The sequence below is a fragment of the Euprymna scolopes genome, chromosome 16 (assembly GCF_053919585.1).
Source record: "Euprymna scolopes isolate OS-2025 chromosome 16, ASM5391958v1, whole genome shotgun sequence".
NCBI lineage: Eukaryota > Metazoa > Mollusca > Cephalopoda > Sepiida > Sepiolidae > Euprymna > Euprymna scolopes.
In genome coordinates this window covers 138707459-138724573 of record NC_136497.1, presented here as the reverse complement: position 1 = coordinate 138724573, position 17115 = coordinate 138707459, and the positions used below count along the sequence as shown (strand labels likewise).

General features: G+C 37.3%; 1 pseudogene; it reads left to right on the top strand.

Annotated features, from left to right (window-relative positions):
- Positions 1–2726: 2726 nt before the first annotated feature.
- On the top strand, positions 2727–2860 carry LOC145296420 (U2 spliceosomal RNA; annotated as a pseudogene).
- Positions 2861–17115: the final 14255 nt, after the last annotated feature.

Genomic DNA, 17115 nt, shown 5'->3' with positions numbered 1-17115 from the left:
GAAACTATTCAGATTACCGTTCCCATCTTGGATGCTATTCCTCTGGTGCTACTAGATCAGGCTGCCTGAAGATATTGGCTTCCTGAGACGAAATGCACCTAACATTGATGTGTTTTATTTTTCTATTCCTGACGGCAAAACTTATGTTCTGCAAAACAAAAACAGCCCTCCTTCCCCCTCTCTCTCTCTCTCTCTCTCTCTCTCTCTCTCTCCTTTCCGACTGGTTTTCAAACATTAATACTGTAACCGCTTTTCCCTCTCCCATTGCAAAACTCATTCATGTTCTGCAGGGCAGGGAACAAAAACAGTAAAATCCACTACAAAACAACCAAACCAAACACTACAAACTAGCGATTGAAGATACAAAGAGCTTGAAGAATAAAAACCTTCTCCAAAATAACTGAATGCGACATGGATAACCCAAAAGGGGTTGATTCACTATACTGGATTCGGCATTAAATAACCCAAAAAGGGTTGATATGCCGTAAACCAAACAACCAAACCTTTGATGCTATTACCACAACGTTTCGATGCCTTGTAAAACATTTGCAAGAAGCATTTATCTAGCTACAACTACTACCAATAATTTCCCTTACCCTCTATCTGTGCTTAAAGCTGAACGGAAAAATTAATAAACAAAGTTTCTTTCCTAGAACTACTCGTTTGTGGGACACAATACCGCAAGCCTGCTCCCCGGCTCATAACGTGGTCATTTTCAAATTCAGTGTCAACAAGTTGTTATTGTTGAACCGTCTGTTACGTGTTTGTCAAGTGTTCTGAACAAGCAACAAATCAAAAGAGTAAATCAACTCCGAGTTATAGAAAATGAAATATTTATTTTTACAAAAGCAAAAACATGTAAATAACATTTACAAATAAACAAATTTTGTTCGTAATGATATAACAAGACATGAACGCTAATATTAAGTTTATAACGTCTTAAGCTTCAAGGGAAATAACTCATTGACTTTGAAATCAAATGCTTATAAATGAATCAGATGAGTTTGAAAATATAAGACTTTGATGAATGAGAAATTATAGAGAAATCTTTGTATTTACCCAAAATTCATTTCTTTAGTTGATGCTGGGAATGACATTTTTTTAAGTTTCTTTCGACTGGAACGACATCCTAGAAACATTGCCGGAGTTCAAACGAGTCGTTAGCTCAGATTAGCAACTGTTTACGAAAACTGACTCCATTGCGAGCTGCGCGTTGTTTTATACAGAATTTTCTGATTATTCTAGATTGTTCTTATGAGGCGTAAAAAAAAAGAACACATTCGTCTTCTCTCGAAAGTCTTTCTATATTGCTCTTAAAATTAATAAAAAAGAACATTTATATATTTTTATTTTATTATTAATTATTTATTATGTTATTAATTAGTACTGGCGAGATCTATGAAAATTCCACAGCGCCATCTTTCATATGTAATATATTGCTGCTGGGCATTATGTGGATGTTCACTGTGAATTGAGACCCCGCGATATTATTGTAGCCCTTTTGTTAAAACTGTAAAAGTATTTATCTAAGTAATCTGGTTAATGTAGTGTCAGAATATATATATGGTTATTACGGTTTATCTCCAATATCCTTATAGGGGTCCGTGACATATTTTCATTGTATGGACGCCCGGCGCGAACGAAAACCCCACGATATATTTACACCATCTTTTCGACAGAACAGATACTACCCTTGGATTCTAGCCAGAAGACCAAGAAGCTATATTTTAGTTTCACGTACGACCTTAAAGCGACATATTTATTTATTTATTTTACGTTGTATCTCCGGTGATCGGAAGATTCTATTTATTAAAAAGATTATGTGATAACATACTACGAACATTAAATTAGCATCTCTCTATACTAATTTAATTTTCGTAGTTTGTTATAACATTTTTTAGCTTTTTTTCATAAATAGGATCTTCCGATCTTTTATAATAATAATAATTTATAAACCGTGACACGTACGTACGTACGTTACAGGTACTACGCTATTAATATAGATTAGTTGGGCCTATGGAAATTCCACAGCGGAATCTTTCATATGAAATATATAAATGTTGGCATTCTGTGAATATTCAGCGTAAATGGAGACGCCCTGATATTATTGTAGCTCTTTTGTTAAAACTGCAAAAGTATTTATCTATGTTAACAGAAGTCCGACGTAGCCCGGTCGTAAAATATATTTAAATAAGATATTTTAATTCGTGCAGATTTCTGTGTCTAAAACTAAACTTAAATTATAGGAACATAGTTTGTTTCCTATAACTGTTCGTCTGTGGAACACAATAACAAAAGACTGCTTCGCAGCTGACTATAAAAGTCATTTTCAAATCTAATGTAAATAAATTTTTACTGATCGTGTTGTCTCAACATTCACCTCACTCTTAACGTTTATACTAGAGTAAACTCCGGGCCTTGATAAGTGATGAAACCTTGTCCCATTTTTTTTTAATACGTGTGGATTAAAAAGAAAGGGTTTAGTTCGTAATTCCATGTAGATTCCAAGATCGACTAAACTTACCTGAGAGAAGTATATAATAATAAGAATTGATTGCCGAGAGGTAAAACTAACTATACAAATCGAATCAAGAAATTAAAATAAAATGAATATATGCGAGATAAATTTTAATAATTAAATCAATACGCGCGTAAATTTTGGCAAAAAATAATAAAAATAACGGAATAAGTTTTACTTCATGATTAATCCAATCCATGGTTTCTCTATAACTTTCTTGGCCTTTTGGTCAAGATCAAAGTGTAGTATCTGTTCTTCAGATGCTGCACTTCCACTTCTTGTTCTCTTTCGGTGGAGGAGAAATCCTTCACGACTGAGACAATTTTTATTTTTGTACCTTTTCTCCACGTTAAAAAACGACCCTAGTGTCTAACTCTGTCCCGTGGGGAGGCATAGTAAATAGGTATAATCTATATATATATATATATAAAAGCGAAAGCGTGTGTGTGCATTTGTTTTCTTTTTTTGTTTTGTTTTTTTGTTGTTGTTTTTTTTTTGTATGCCCGAGGGGTGGGGGGGCACTCATACTTAGAACTTTTTATATACTCCCTAGATTATAATATGTCCGATTTACGAAACGAGGTCGTCTCTATCTTTTCTTTCAGCAACTATTATGTTACAAAATTCGCGCTGTGATTTCATTTCTCTATGGCGCGATGTTTGATCTAGAAAACCACACGTTGACGTTCGTTTAAGCATCTGTTTTTTTTTTTAAACCGTTTAATTTCAACCATTCTCACTTCTCTGCCTTGTTAGGGGCGTAGTAAGTTATCAGGCTTCTTTTTTTCCGACTTCGCCTCAAGGCTTCGGGTTCGAGCCTACCTCTCTACCAAAACTTTTTTCTTTTACACCGACAAACACCCGGGTAACGTCGGCCACCCCGCTAGTCTATTATATAAATTTCACCTGTCTGTTTAAATGTATGTATGTATGCATATCTTGCAAAAACTTTTGACAGTCGACGGATTTTCACGATGTCTGTATCATTTTGAAGCTCGACCCCTTCGGACGATAAATTTTGAAAAATTGGCCAAAAACATTAATTCCTTCACCTTCAACTGGGCACTTTTCTACAGGGAGGGGTCGCTTTTTTCACCGATATTTTAGAAAATCATCCCCTCTTTTCGAATGTGCTAGCCTTAATTTAAACCTACGTCACTTCCGGTTTGGCGATGGGCGCAACAGCAAACACGTCACGCTTTTTTTGCATTGTTTTTCCTCCCTCGCAGAACGGGTTCGAGCCTGCCTGCCTACTACCACTTTTTTTTCTGCTCAATACACACCTCCAAACCCCGGCCAACGCCGGGCACCCAGGCTTGTCTATAAATAAAGCAGTTGTGTGCAAGATTAATTCCTACTAGCAAGACCCGTGGAAATTCTGCGAAATTAGAAATATATTTAATCAACAATGCTTTGATAAAACTGATATTTTTCTAGATAACACAAAGAAAACATTGGGTGGAGGAAACAGAAAAACCAATAACACGCAACAAATATGAGTTTAACATTTCTATGAAAATAGTGTCCATTGTATTTTAAATATAGAACAGACTCAAATAAAATAAATGAATAAGTACTAATAAATACTTAAGAAGGTAATATTGTGCTACATAGTTCAATACAAATAATAAAATCATATTGTAAGAGAATCTTTTTACTTTAATCGATCACCTCTTGGCAGACAATATCCTTTTTTTCTTTTACACTATTTCTTTCGAATGCGTTTTTTTTTACGTAGCGTTTCGCGGAGTTTTTTCTTTAGTGAAGAATCGCTGCATGTCGAAATCACTACAAGTTTTTTTTTTCTTACATCATTACAGCAATGATCATATATTATTTTTATTATTATATTCGAAAACGAGGCTACATCAAAATGGGAGTTTACTCTCGTATTCTTGTCCAGGGTTATCAGATTAGCCCTTTTAATAAAAATAAATTCGCGAATTTCTCTTTCCTTTCTCCTCTCTCTCTCTCTCTCTCTCTCTCTCTCTCTCTCTCTCTCACACACACTCTCTCTCTGCATTTATTCTCTCCCCTCTTCTGTCTTCTTTCTCTCTCCTTTCTCTCTTAATCTGTCTCCTTTCTTTCTCTGTCCCTCTCTCCTTTCTTTCTCTCTCTGTCTCTCTCTCCTTTCTTTCTCCCTCTCTCTCTCTCTCTGTCTCTCTCTCCTTTCTTTCTCCCTCTCCTTTCTTTCTCCCTCTCTCTCTCTCTGTCTCTCTCCTTTCTTTCTCCCTCTCTCTGTCTCTCTCCTTTCTTTCTCCCTCTCTCTGTCTCTCTCCTTTCTTTCTCCCTCTCTCTGTCTCTCTCCTTTCTTTCTCCCTCTCTCTGTCTCTCTCCTTTCTTTCTCCCTCTCTCTGTCTCTCTCCTTTCTTTCTCCCTCTCTCTGTCTCTCTCCTTTCTTTCTACCTCTCTCTGTCTCTCTCCTTTCTTTCTACTTCTCTCTGTCTCTCTTTTTTTTTCTTTCTCCCTCTCTCTGTCTCTCTTTCCTTTCTTTCTCTCTGTCTCTCTTTCCTTTCTTTCTCCCTCTCTCTCTTTCCTTTCTTTCTCCCTCTCTCTCTTTCCTTTCTTTCTCCCTCTCTCTCTTTCCTTTCTTTCTCCCTCTCTCTCTTTCCTTTCTTTCTCCCTCTCTCTCTTTCCTTTCTTTCTCCCTCTCTCTCTTTCCTTTCTTTCTCCCTCTCTCTCTTTCCTTTCTTTCTCCCTCTCTCTCTTTCCTTTCTTTCTCCCTCTCTCTCTCTTTCCTTTCTTTCTCCCTCTCTCTCTCTCTTTCCTTTCTTTCTCCCTCTCTCTCTCTTTCCTTTCTTTCTCCCTCTCTCTCTCTTTCCTTTCTTTCTCCCTCTCTCTCTCTTTCCTTTCTTTCTCCCTCTCTCTCTTTCCTTTCTTTCTCCCTCTCTCTCTTTCCTTTCTTTCTCCCTCTCTCTCTTTCCTTTCTTTCTCCCTCTCTCTCTTTCCTTTCTTTCTCCCTCTCTCTCTTTCCTTTCTTTCTCCCTCTCTCTCTCTGTCTCTCTCTCCTTTCTTTCTCCCTCTCTCTCTGTCTCTATCTCCTTTCTTTCTCCCTCTCTCTCTGTTTTTTTTTAGCTTTCCCCTGTCTTTGGCAAGTTTCTGTCAACACAATATCCCGGCACGTAGTTTTATTTCAGCACTTTTTATTTTTACTGAAATTGTCTTTTATTCTAACCTTGTGTCAAACAGTTCCACATCCGTGTTAGTGAATATTAAGGACATTTTTTTTTTCGTCATAAAATATTTAAATGTGTCCATTTCTGATGTTCTATCCAACTGATGCGAACTACTTTTTATAGAAAAATAGTTTTTGTTTGTTTTAGCAACTTTTAAGGTGAAATTCCGGGAACACGTCAACGGAAGCCAATCGATCTCAAACTTAATCGACAGAAGAGAACGTCGTTGTATCGGTCGTTGTCTTCCTTGAACCTCTTTCCAACTTCAAATACGTTTCGGGGAGAAGCCTTTCAGGTTTTAGAGGAAAGCGCGCGGGAAATGGGACTTAATTGCTCTTCCAAAACCGAAGTTAATTTTCATTGGCGACGACTGATCATGTTTTCACCAATTAAACAGTTGAAAGAGGGACATGGGAGAAAAGCCGGAGATCAATACCTTACCGAAATGGTTTCGAACAACTAAAGAGTCACACGTACTAAGTTAAACTGAACCATGGCCGTCGTTAAACAGACCCCTTCGATCAAAAATGATGTAATACACTTTGGTGCAATCTTAAACGGAGCACATACATCAAAACCGTTGTCAAGGTCACCAGAAAAATGGTTGGATCATTCTACTGTCCCACGTCTTAGGATGGAGTATTGTTGCCACGTCTGTGCAGGAACTGATCGGATCTTTATCCTGTCTTGACAGTTCACAACCGACTTTGAGACTTCGATACCTAGGAAGTTATGCTCTTTTCTCTTCTGTGGCCTATTCATGGAAAGTGTTCGTCTGAGCTCCAATTTATGGTTCCCCATAGGCAAACTTTCACAAAAACACTCGACTAGCTACAACTACTATCAACAATTCCCCCACCCCCTAACTGTATCTAAATCTAAACGAAGATTTCATAAAGCTGCAACCTCTCTCCCACAGAAGAGACGTTGCGAGCCTATCCTTGTTTTATCGTTATTTCCATGGCAGGTGCTCATCTGAACTCCAATCTCTGGTCCCCCCCCCTCGCCAATCTTTCACGAAAAACACCCGTCTAGCTGAATCCACTGTGAAAAATTTCCCCCACTCTATATCTGTGCCTAAATCAAAACGTGGATTCCATGAACAAAGCTTCTTTCTTAGAACTGCACGCTTGTGGAACTCTGTTCCGTCTGCCTGCTTCCCTCCGGACTACAACTTGGATGTCTTCAAGTCAAACGTTAACAAATTCCTAATGAACCGCCCTCTTAAGTAAACACTTCATTAAATCTCCATACTAACATACTGTACTTGCAATAACCCTTATCCCTGAGTGGTTTCCAGGCCTTGATAAGTTGTGACCACCGTATAAAAAAAAGTTGCCCGCCTGTTGAACTCTGTTCCGCTGGGTTGCTTTCCGATGGCTACGATATGATAATCATTATACAAGCATACATATAGGTCTGAATCCTAATTGAGTCAGTCGTGAACTTATAGAGGAGATGCAAATTTATTCATTTTTTAGCGCTAGAAGCGACTTCAATTTTTAATTTACCCATGTCCTAAAAGCGAAACAAACTTACCTAACTCTATAGGGATTCATGGAAAGACTCCAGGGACCAATAATTTTAGGATTGATTAAATCATTTATTCGTAAACATATTTTCCATTACTTTCCTTTGAGGCCTCATGCATATTCTTGCCGATATACACATTTTTGAACGTTAGCTAACGTGCTTATTATTGTTGGGGACAAAATGACCTCGGACTATGATTTCTCTTACATGGATTCACTCAATATACACACATTATTGTGCTTATTATTGTTAGGCACAGGGGTTTGTCGCTATTACTATTATTGCTACTGCTATTATCATCATAACATTTCTTTTTATTAGCGGGGATCTCAATTGTTGGCTTACCGTACTTCATACAAATAGAATTACCTCAGTTTATAAAGATTCATGATTTATTAATATATTTCTTCATAAACATTTTTATTTGTTATTTTCCATTATTTGTGGATTATGCACATTTTTGCTGTTATACACTTTTAAAACGTGAAGTTCTTTTCAACATTCCTTTTTTTATCTGTATGTGTGTGGGGGGGGGGTGTTCCTCCACCCTAAACTCGGCCTCCTCCTGCTACTACGACAATGACGTCATGTTTGACCTAGAAAAGGTTGACGTTAATTTCAACCATCTGCAAGTGTTTTTCAAGGATTAATTTTATCCGTTTGAAATTGTGTGTCTCTTTGGCGCAGAGGTAACGTGTCAGGTATTTTTTCCGCCTTAGCCTCAATGCTTCGGGTTCGAGCCTATCTTCCTACCTAAACCTTTTTTCCTCTTTTACACCTTTTTTTTCTTTTTTGTTTTTTACATTTGTTCGCGGTTTTGCTTTGTTTTGGTTTTTCCAATTTTTTATAACATCGTATTTTTTTTTATAATATTAAAACAGGGTCCCCCTCCTACATACACCCCCCCAAACACCCGGGCAACGCGGGGTACCCCCAGCTAGTATATATATAATATATAAAACCCCTTTAAGAAACTCGCTTCTTATCGTTGAGCACTTTTAGTTGAAATATAGTCAGTCAGTTTAGCTCTTATGCGCAGATCATCATATAATGATTGAATCACTCTGACAGACGTTGAAAAACATTTGAATAATAAATGTGTAAATTTTAACAGCATTTCTCGCGGTTAACGGTGACCGAATGGATTAGGCCATTGCTAATGAAGACAGAGATGACTTCTGTTACCGGGTTCGAATCTATCGACTGGTGTTACTCGTGACACCCTGCACTGATGATTCCCAAAAGGATGAAACACTAGTGTCTGTAGGTATTAAATAATTATTATAGTAAATAATTATATATATATATTGCAAAGCTCTTTGTTTGTAAATAATGACTCACATGAAAATATTATAGATATTATTTACGAGCACCGATCTCATAGCTCGGCTTGTAGGGTTGTCGACTATTAACTAAATGGTTATGCTGCAATTTTGGCTAGGAATGAGTGTTTGTCTTGTCACATTGAAGGAAGGTTATACAGTGAAACAGTCTCTGGATGAAATGCATACATATGTATACGTGTGTGTGTGTGTGTGTGTGTGTGTGTGTGTGTGTGTGTGTGTGTGTGTGTGTGTGTGTGTGTGTGTGTGTGCTCCTCCTACTGACGCATTTTGGTCTTGCCGTTGGTATCTCTGTCCTATGAAAAAGAAATGCTGTTCGTTTTTAAAGCAACAATGGCGATCCCACTTGATTCAATTCTGTTGCCCGCAGAAAATGTCCACTTGTATTGTTTCGCCGCTATTTCTCGTCTTGCTCTTGTCTCTGGGCAAAATTTTTGTTATCAGCCTCAACCGGAAGTGCAAAACTGAACTCTGCCCTTAACCGGAACTCGTCCAAGGGATTGTCACGTTTTTATTCTGAATGCTTGGTCCTTTCCTTTATCTAGATTTCGTATTCCTGATAAGGATTTCAGATTTTAGCAGAAAGTTTCGATGTCACGTCGCAAACCATGTGACCCGGGCATTAGTTTAATACTCAATGAACAGTTCTCCCTAAAAATATTATCTCTCCGTGTAGGTATATTTCGTATCATCTATCAGAAATGGTAGAATATACTTCGTGAATTTTCTTACGTAATTTAATTTTCATGTACAATCATTTTTGATGGCATAAAGAAAACTAAATTCCAACTAGGACGATTCCGATATTGTTCCCGATTCCGATACAATTAATTCCATACTAAATTTCCGATTCCGATACAATTAATTCCATAATTAATTCCCGATTCCGATACAATTAATTCCATAATTAATTCCCGATTCCGATACAATTAATTGCATACTAAATTCCCGATTCCGATACAATTAATTGCATACTAAATTCCCGATTCCGATACAATTACTGATTCCAATTCTTTATAAATCTCTAAATATTTAAGTATAAAGTTATTTTGACCGGATTACCGTAAAAACACATTAAATGTGCAAATATTTTCACACGCAGATAAATATACTTGGGGGGGGGGGTCTCTAGATTTTAGTTTTACTGGTTGCACAAGTTCAATAAATATTTGCTATATTATTACTACCAGCAGTAGATTTTGTTTTAGACAAACGCATATAAAAAAAGATAATTAAAGGAATTGTTTTTAGCATCGGAAAATAGACACAAATTTTTTCAAATTTTCATTAGTTCAGCTGTTTTGTAAACTTTCCAATCGGATTTTTGAAAACTTTTTATTCGGATTATATGCATCGTTACGCTGGACTTATTTTGGAATACATTCTATCTAAAGAACTATTTTGCATTTTGGATCAACTCTAGAGTTTCATTCCAGCTGAAATATTATGCGCGGTTTGTTTTTATATTAGATTTTTACATATCCAATATTTTTTTATTATTTTATTTGGAAATTTATAACTACAATAAATTCTAGCATTGCTACAAATATAATTTGCTGGTTTCTTTATGTCCTCTGATGAGAAGAATAAGAATAGCAAATAATGACTGTGTAAATTGTTTTTTTGAGTATTCAGTCGAACAGTAAATTTTGATTGTAAAGTTCAACTTAGTTTTAATTTTCTTTCTCATATATATATATATATATATATATATATATATATATATAACAGGCCGTCCGGGTTTCCCGGTCGTAAAATACGCATAATATTATATTTTAATTGTTTAATATTTACGTACATTTGTACTTTTATATCTTTATGGTTGGGAAAGTTTAAGGGAGCTTAGGTTCTATTAATGTTTTAAAGATTCTATTTGATTTTTGTTGTTTATTTTTAATTCTAAAAATATTTTATGGTTAATCATTAGGTTTCGCATTTAGAATAAAGTGATAGGAAATAAAGTTATAATGTGTGTGTGTGTGTGTGTGTGTGTGTGTGTGTGTGTGTGTGTGTGTGTGTGTGTGTGTGTGTGTGAGTAGATAAATAAATTAAAAGTAATAGACGAAGTAAAAAAAATAATACTATTAAAAATAAACTTAGATATAAATAGTAATTTGGTAATATCAGTATAGAATGTTTATTGCGTCAGGAGTGGATTTGTGGTGAAATTTTAGGCAGTAATAATTATCCTTCACCTAATTTCAAATGTTGAAACTGAGAAATAAAATCTATTTATTTTTTTTATTCAGAGTCAAGTTTTGTTTATTTTTTATTTATTTTTATTTTGTTTTTCTTTTTTTTGCGTGCTGTATTGTTGGTATTTTTTTTTACACAGTGATCACCACTTATCAAGGCCCGGAAGCCACTCAGGGATAAGGGTTATTGCAAGTACATTACGTTAGTGTAGAGATTTGATTAAGTGTTTAATTAAGGGGCGGTTCATTAGGAATTTGTTAACGTTGGACTTGAAAACATCCAAGTTGTAGTCCGGAGGGAAGCAGGCAGACGGAACAGAGTTCCACAGGCGTGCAGTTCTAAGAAAGAAGCTTTGTTCATGGAATCCACGTTTTGATTTAGGCACAGATATAGAGTGGGGGAAATTTTTCACAGTGGATTCAGCTAGACGAGTGTTTTTCGTGAAAGATTGGCGAGGGGTGGGGACTAAAGATTGGAGTTCAGACGAGCACCTGCCATGGAAATAACGATAAAACAAGGATAGACTCGCAACGTCTCTTCTGTGGGAGAGAGGTTGCAGGGTAGAGAAAAGGGCATCCCCCACTAAGCCACGAAGTCTATTTTGTACTCTGTCAAGGCAGGATAGGCTGTTTTTAGCAGCTCCTGCCCAGATATGGCAACAGTATTCCATCCTTGGACGTACTTGGCTTTTATATAGATAGAGAATTGCATCAGTAGTGAGATATCTTCTGGAGCGGTAGAAGGAACCCACCATCTTTCGAGCGACCTTGGCAACAGACTTGATGTACGTGTTCCATTTCAGATAAGGAGTAAAGGTCAAACACAGAAGCTTGTCAAAACACGGGGCCTCACCCAGACGACAGCCATCCATCACAACTGATGCCAGATGGGGATCAGAGCGTTGATGATGTAAGGATAGGAGTTTGGTATCATGGTATTGTACGATCGTCTAATGTTCTATCTATTTGTGATATATTCATATCTAATTGTGTGTGTGTGTGTGTGTGTGTGCGCGCGCGTGTGTGTGGTACATGTATAAAAGGGGACTGTTGTATGATCGTCTAAATGTTGCTGTCTATTCGTGATATATTCATATCCACTTGTTCATATGCAGTTGTGTGTGTGTGTGTGTGTGTGTGTGTGTGTGTGTGTGGTGTACATGTATTTTGGACATACCTTATCTTCATGTATCATTGATCTTGTCCACCTGGAATTCATCTTGTTCTTGAAGGGGAGACTGGAAACCTGTTTTGGACGAATATTCATTCACTCCAAGATGATGAAATGTTTTATATAGTTTTTATTAACCTTCCAGATGTCGATCGCAGAAGAATGGAAAGTGAATGTCTTTTCTTGCATAGGTCTTATTTTCACATACGTCAGCGTCCCCCCCCCCCAGTGAATCAATGAGAAGAAAACGGATACCAATATTTCCGGTTGATGAAGAATGTGAAAGATGTACAAATATTTTACAAGCTAGTTTTACCTTTTTAAAAAAAAAAGACTAGCAGGTCTACCCAACGTTGCCTGGGGCAAAAATGTAATCTATTTCTATTAAATCATACCTTTCTACCTCTCTTTTATCCGTATCTCTCTCTATCTATCTCTCCCAACCCCTTCTTTATCCTCCGCCCAGCCCATTCATCTCTTCTTACGCACACACACATACAACTATCCTCGAGTGTTGTATTGTTAATCATAAAGTGGGCACCGTTGTATGATCGTCTAAATGTTGGTGTCTATTTATGATATATTCATATCTAATTATTCATATGCAGTTGTGTGTGCGTGCGTGCGTGTGTGTGTGTGTGGTACATGTATTTTGGACATACCTTAACTTCATGCATCGTTGATCTTGTTCACCTGGAATTCATCTTGTTCTTGGAGGGGAGACTGGAACCTGTTTTGGACGAATATTCATTCACTCCAAGACGATGATTGGTTTTATATAGTTTTTTATTCACCTTCCAGATGTCGATCGCAGAAGAATGGAAAGTGAATGTCTTTGCTTGCATAGATCTTATTTTCACACACGTCAGCGTCCCCCCCCCGCCACCAGGGGAGGGGACGATCTGTTTAGCCGTCCGTTCTTCTGTATGTCCAAAACCCAACTCCTGACTCCAGCTAATCTGATCACGTGACTCACACTCAGATCCGATCAGCTGACCCTCACTTCCGGTAAAACGTGTCTACAATATGATTTACCAACAGACGGAGGTAGTTTGACTTACTATTTGCTTTTTCGTTTCCTCTGAACATTTGAAATTGTTTTGTCCGGACATATTTAAGCGAGATAAATAAAAGTTTACCTTATACTAACCCTGAGGAAAAAAAACAAAAAAAATTTTTTTGTTACTCTCATAAGTAAATTGACTAGAAATACTATTTTCACCCAAGATACAAAGTCTTTTTGCATGATATAAAAATATTTCGCTGTTTTCATATTATAATACATTTTCCTATTCCAGTAGTTTCTTTCTGCACTTCTTTCCAACTATATTCCTTCTACCTTCCGATATTGTTCTCGATTCCTATTCAATTATTAATTCCCTACTAAATTCCCGATTCCGATACAATTACTGATTCAAATTCGAAAGAAATCTCGAAATATTTAACTATAAAGTTGTTATTTGGGGGGGGGATAAGATTATATATATATATATATATATATATATATATATTAATGTTGAGATTATTAATCAGGAATTAGAAAAGAATTTTTGCGGGTATCGGAATTCGAAAAATTTGTGCTCATTTCCGATGCCAAAAACAATTCCTTTATCTTATTTGATTTTGTTTAAAAACAAAATCTTCTTGGTCTTTTTCGTCCGGATATATTCTATTAGCTAACTTAACTTATGCGCATTAGTTTCGTCATGTTTTCACTTTATGTTTGATACGTTAAATGTAAACAGTCAATACAAATTGGTGTACCTATTTACTATGCCTCCCCACGGGGCAGAGTTAGACACCAGGGTCGTTTTTTAACGTGGAGAAAAGGTACAAAAATAAAAATTGTCTCAGTCGTGAAGGATTTCTCCTCCACCGAAAGAGAACAAGAAATGGAAGTGCAGCATCTGAAGAACAGATACTACACTTTGATCTTGACCAAAAGGCCAACCCTTTGTTTAAATATCTACTTGCTTGATATGTCCCCTAATGTAGATTATTTACCTTTTTTAACCTATAAGCCTAATTTGTTGTATAGGTTTTGATACATGTGAATCTTGTATTTGAACAAAAACATACAACTCTTCACCCACATCCTTTGCCTATATATATATATATATATATATATATATATATATATATATATATATATATATATATATATAGTGTGTGTGTGTGTGTATAAATTCACCTGTCATCCCTGTGTTTTAAGATGGAATCGCCCGATTGTCGAAACCAAGATGCAAGCAAGGTCTAGGGTTTTATAATTATACATATAAGGCATTGTTAACGGGCCACAACAGATGTGAACTAGCAATAAGACCCCCCACCCGTAACCTGAAGAGTGATCGATTTCACAATCAACAGCAGATGTGACCTTTAATAGGGGTTCATATTTGTTACTTCTCAGCTAACTCCATTCGAGATTGTCGTGATGTTTGTAGAAGGTTTCATGTATTTTTTTTATTTTTTTACCTTTTGTTTCTTTTTGTTTCTTTCTTTTGCTTTTATATTCAAGATTCCTGACTTGTCAACTACAGGTAAAAAAAAATATTTAAATTCAAAGCTGGATTAAACTTGAATATTTATTTAACAACTAAATTTGATTTATTTTCTTATTCTCTCTCTCTCTCTCTCTCTCTCTCTCTCTCTCTCTCTCTCTCTCTCTCTCTCTCTCTCTCTCTCTTTCTCTCTCTCTCCTTTTTAATTCGGTTTCGTTCTTTCGTTTGGCTTTAAAATGGCGCATGATATTAGGTATTTACTTACGTCATTCGAGAACGTTAGTCCTGTCAATCAACGAAGAAAATCCCGAAATTCTAAGATTTCAACACGGTTTCATCCTCCTAATCCTCATCTCCTCTTCCTGTCACTCCGTTTTATTTTTCTGACGCCTCTTGATCTCCGTTTCGTTCCTTTCTGTCTAACTTCCTTCGTCCTTTTGGTTCACCTCTTCTTCTCTTAGCAATCTTCACTCTCCCCCTCTTTTCGTCCCTTCATTATCCTTCTCCTGTCCCCCTCTTCTTCGCCTCATGTCCACCTCTTCTTCACCTCCTATCTCCGTCTATCCGTCTCTCTTTCTTTCCGTCTATCCGTCTCTCTTTCTTTCCGTCTATCCGTCTCTCTTTCTTTCCGTCTATCCGTCTCTCTTTCTTTCCGTCTATCCGTCTCTTTCTTTCCGTCTATCCGTCTCTTTCTTTTCGTCTATCCGTCTCTTTCTTTTCGTCTATCCGTCTCTCTCTTTCTTTTCGTCTATCCGTCTCTCTCTTTCTTTTCGTCTATCCGTCTCTCTCTTTCTTTTCGTCTATCCGTCTCTCTCTTTCTTTTCGTCTATCCGTCTCTCTCTTTCTTTTCGTCTATCCGTCTCTCTCTTTCTTTTCGTCTATCAGTCTCTCTCTTTCTTTTCGTCTATCAGTCTCTCTCTTTCTTTTCGTCTATCCGTCTCTCTCTTTCTTTTCGTCTATCCGTCTCTCTCTTTCTTTTCGTCTATCCGTCTCTCTCTTTCTTTTCGTCAATCCGTCTCTCTCTTTCTTTTCGTCAATCCGTCTCTCTCTTTCTTTTCGTCAATCCGTCTCTCTCTTTCTTTTCGTCAATCCGTCTGACTCTTTCTTTTCGTCAATCCGTCTGACTCTTTCTTTTCGTCAATCCGTCTGACTCTTTCTTTTCGTCTATCCGTCTGACTCTTTCTTTTCGTCTATCCGTCTGTCTCTTTCTTTTCGTCTATCCGTCTGTCTCTTTCTTTTCGTCTATCCGTCTGTCTCTTTCTTTTCGTCTATCCGTCTGTCTCTTTCTTTTCGTCTATCCGTCTGTCTCTTTCTTTTCGTCTATCCGTCTGTCTCTTTCTTTTCGTCTATCCGTCTGTCTCTTTCTTTTCGTCTATCCGTCTGTCTCTTTCTTTTCGTCTATCCGTCTGTCTCTTTCTTTTCGTCTATCCGTCTGTCTCTTTCTTTTCGTCTATCCGTCTGTCTCTTTCTTTTCGTCTATCCGTCTGTCTCTTTCTTTTCGTCTATCCGTCTGTCTCTTTCTTTTCGTCTATCCGTCTGTCTCTTTCTTTTCGTCTATCCGTCTGTCTCTTTCTTTTCGTCTATCCGTCTCTCTCTTTCTTTTCGTCTATCCGTCTCTCTCTTTCTTTTCGTCTATCCGTCTCTCTCTTTCTTTTCGTCTATCCGTCTCTCTCTTTCTTTTCGTCTATCCGTCTCTCTCTTTCTTTTCGTCTATCCGTCTCTCTCTTTCTTTTCGTCTATCCGTCTCTCTCTTTCTTTTCGTCTATCCGTCTCTCTCTTTCTTTTCGTCTATCCGTCTCTCTCTTTCTTTTCGTCTATCCGTCTCTCTCTTTCTTTTCGTCTATCCGTCTCTCTCTTTCTTTTCGTCTATCCGTCTCTCTCTTTCTTTTCGTCTATCCGTCTCTCTCTTTCTTTTCGTCTATCCGTCTCTCTCTTTCTTTTCGTCTATCCGTCTCTCTCTTTCTTTTCGTCTATCCGTCTCTCTCTTTCTTTTCGTCTATCCGTCTCTCTCTTTCTTTTCGTCTATCCGTCTCTCTCTTTCTTTTCGTCTATCCGTCTCTCTCTTTCTTTTCGTCTATCCGTCTCTCTCTTTCTTTTCGTCTATCCGTCTCTCTCTTTCTTTTCGTCTATCCGTCTCTCTCTTTCTTTTCGTCTATCCGTCTCTCTCTTTCTTTTCGTCTATCCGTCTCTCTCTTTCTTTTCGTCTATCCGTCTCTCTCTTTCTTTTCGTCTATCCGTCTCTCTCTTTCTTTTCGTCTATCCGTCTCTCTTTCTTTTCGTCTATCCGTCTCTCTCTTTCTTTTCGTCTATCCGTCTCTCTCTTTCTTTTCGTCTATCCGTCTCTCTCTTTCTTTTCGTCTATCCGTCTCTCTCTTTCTCTTCGTCTATCCGTCTCTCTCTTTCTCTTCGTCTATCCGTCTCTCTCTTTCTCTTCGTCTATCCGTCTCTCTCTTTCTCTTCGTCTATCCGTCTCTCTCTTTCTCTTCGTCTATCCGTCTCTCTCTTTCTCTTCGTCTATCCGTCTCTCTCTTTCTTTTTGTCTATCCGTCTCTCTCTTTCTTTTCGTCTATCCGTCTCTCTCTTTCTTTTCGTCTATCCGTCTCTCTCTTTCTTTTCGTCTATCCGTCTCTCTCTTTCTTTTCGTCTATCCGTCTCTCTCTTTCTTTTCGTCTATCCGT